The sequence below is a fragment of the Herpailurus yagouaroundi genome, unplaced genomic scaffold, assembly GCF_014898765.1.
Source record: "Herpailurus yagouaroundi ecotype Mexico unplaced genomic scaffold, PumYag 140, whole genome shotgun sequence".
In the NCBI taxonomy this organism is placed as follows: Eukaryota; Metazoa; Chordata; class Mammalia; order Carnivora; family Felidae; genus Herpailurus; species Herpailurus yagouaroundi.
In genome coordinates this window covers 22,227,060-22,229,554 of record NW_024412395.1, presented here as the reverse complement: position 1 = coordinate 22,229,554, position 2,495 = coordinate 22,227,060, and the positions used below count along the sequence as shown (strand labels likewise).

The following is a 2,495-nucleotide window of genomic DNA, read 5'->3' as shown; positions in this document are numbered from 1 at the left end:
AGTGTCAGACTTCAGCTCAGGTCATGATCTCATGGTTCATGAGTTTGAGCCCCACATCAGGCTCACTGCTGTCAGTCTGTCAGCACAAAGCCCACTTCGGATCCTCTGTCCTTCTCTCTCTGCCCCTCCCTTGCTTACACTCTCCAAAAAATAAATAAATATTTTTGAATAAGTAAATAAAATAAAATAGCCTATGACAAACAAAATATCAAAAATTTAAATGGATGGGAATGCAAGCTGGTGGAGCCACTCTGGAAAACAGTATGGAGGTTCCTCAAAAAACTAAAAATAGAACTACCTTACGACTTAGCAGTTGCACTACTAGGCATTTACCCACGGGATACAGGTATGCTGTTTCGAAGGGACACATGCACCCCCATGTCGACAGCAGCACTATCCACAATAGCCAAAGTATGGAAAGAGCCCAAATGTCCATCGATGGATGAATGGATAAAGAAGATGTGGTATATATATATATATATATATATATATATATATACACACACACACACACACACACACACACACACACACACACACACAATGGAGTATTACTCGGCAATCAAAAAGAATGAAATCTTGCCATTTGCAACTACGTGGATGGAACTGGAGGGTATTATGCTAAGCGAAATTAGTCAGTCAGAGAAAGACAAATATCATATGACTTCACTCATATGAGGACTTGAAGAGACAAAACAGATGAACATAAGGGAAGGGAAACAAAAGTAATATAAAAACAGGGAGGGGGACAAAACAGAAGAGACTCATACATATGGAGAACAAACTGAGGGTTACTGGAGGGCTTGTGGGAGGAGGGATGGGCTAAATAGGTAAGGGACACTAAGGAATCTACTCCTGAAATCATTGTTGCACTATATGCTAATTAATTTAGATGTAAATTTAAAAAAAAAAAACTTAAATGAAGACAATGTCATATTGAGTTCTATTGGAGCTTGAGGTAAAAGGAAAAATGTGCCCCCTATATCCATGTTTTTATCTATTTTTTAACAGCTAGTTTTTTCCCAGAATATTAAAGTAGTTGAAAAAGTATTGAAAAATTTAAAAGTATGTGTAATAAAAATTTTAAATATTGTTTTAAGTATAAATATTTTATTTACACTAAAATAATTTATTATAATCTAACTTTAATTGAAGCAGGCTCATCAATAATATTTTCAAAATCTACTTCTGGAGCTTGCAGATGCCACCATCTCAGAGCCACCCATGCCACCCAGACATGGTCAACTCCACCGTGTTCTTTGACATCACCAGGAATTGCAAGCCCTTGGGCCACATCTCCTTCAAGCTGTTTGCAGACAAAGATCCAAAGAGTGCAGAGAACTTTTGTGCTCTGAGCACTGGGAAGAAAGGATTTGGTTATAAATTTTCCTACTTTCACAGGATTATTTAAGATTTATGTGCCAGGGTAGTGACTTCACATGCCATAATGGCACTAGCGGTAAGTCCATTTACAGGGAGAAACTGGATGATGAAAATTTCATCTTGAAGCACACAGGTCCTGGCATCTTGTTCATGGCAAATGCTGGACCTAACATAAATGGTTTCCAGTTTTTCCTCTGCACTTCTGAGACTGAGTGGCTGGATAGCAATCATGTGGTCTTTTGCAAGGTCAAAGAGAGCATGAATATTATGGAAGCCATGGAGCAATTTATGTCCAGGAATTGCAAGACCAGCAAGAAGATCGCCATTGCTTATTATGCACAGATCTAATAAATTTGACTTGTGTTTAACTTAACTAGCAGATTATTCCTTCTGTAGCTCAGGAGAGCACCCCTTCACCCTCATCTGCTTGAACTATCTTATAATCTCTGTGCTCTTGCTGCAGTTCTATGGGTTCCATATTTTCCTAAGTCCCCTCCAAATCTAGCTGGATTGCAGAGTTAAGTTTGTGATTATGAAGTAAAAACTAAATAAGGATAATAAAAGACAAAACTAAAAATCTGATTCTAGGAAAAAAAGACATTAAAATGTATAAAAATATGGATAAATGGGGGGGACACACTTTTCCTTTTGCTTCAGTTTCCAACATGTTTCAACATGGAATACTTCCTGAGAATAAAACCACATGAAGAAAAACAAAACAGAGAGATGTCAGGGCAAGGAGAGACGTGAAGAACCAGAGAGAGAGCCACAGAAAGGCTAACATCCTTTGCACGTGTGCAGCTGACTGCATCAGAAGCCAGGTCTGTACCTGGACTTCTCAACTTTGTGTGCATTAGTTTCTGTTGTTTTCATTGTGTGATTTGTGTTTCTGTCACTTGAAATACAAAATCCATGTTTAATCAGGGGCTTTGTCTTAAGTTGGGTTCCTGAAGCAGACCCTGAGACAAGATGTGAGTTCAAGTAGTTTACTTGTCAGGGGATCCCCAGAAAATAACAGGGGAGAATGAGAACATGAGATGGGAGAGGGAAGGGAGGGGATAAAAGGAAGCTTTGTGAAGCAGTGTGTCACTTGAACAACTCTGGGGCTCTCT

At 38.8% G+C, this 2,495-nt stretch overlaps 1 pseudogene; it reads left to right on the top strand.

Annotated features, from left to right (window-relative positions):
* Positions 1-1,237: 1,237 nt before the first annotated feature.
* LOC121030229 (peptidyl-prolyl cis-trans isomerase A-like) lies at positions 1,238-1,731 on the top strand (annotated as a pseudogene).
* Positions 1,732-2,495: the final 764 nt, after the last annotated feature.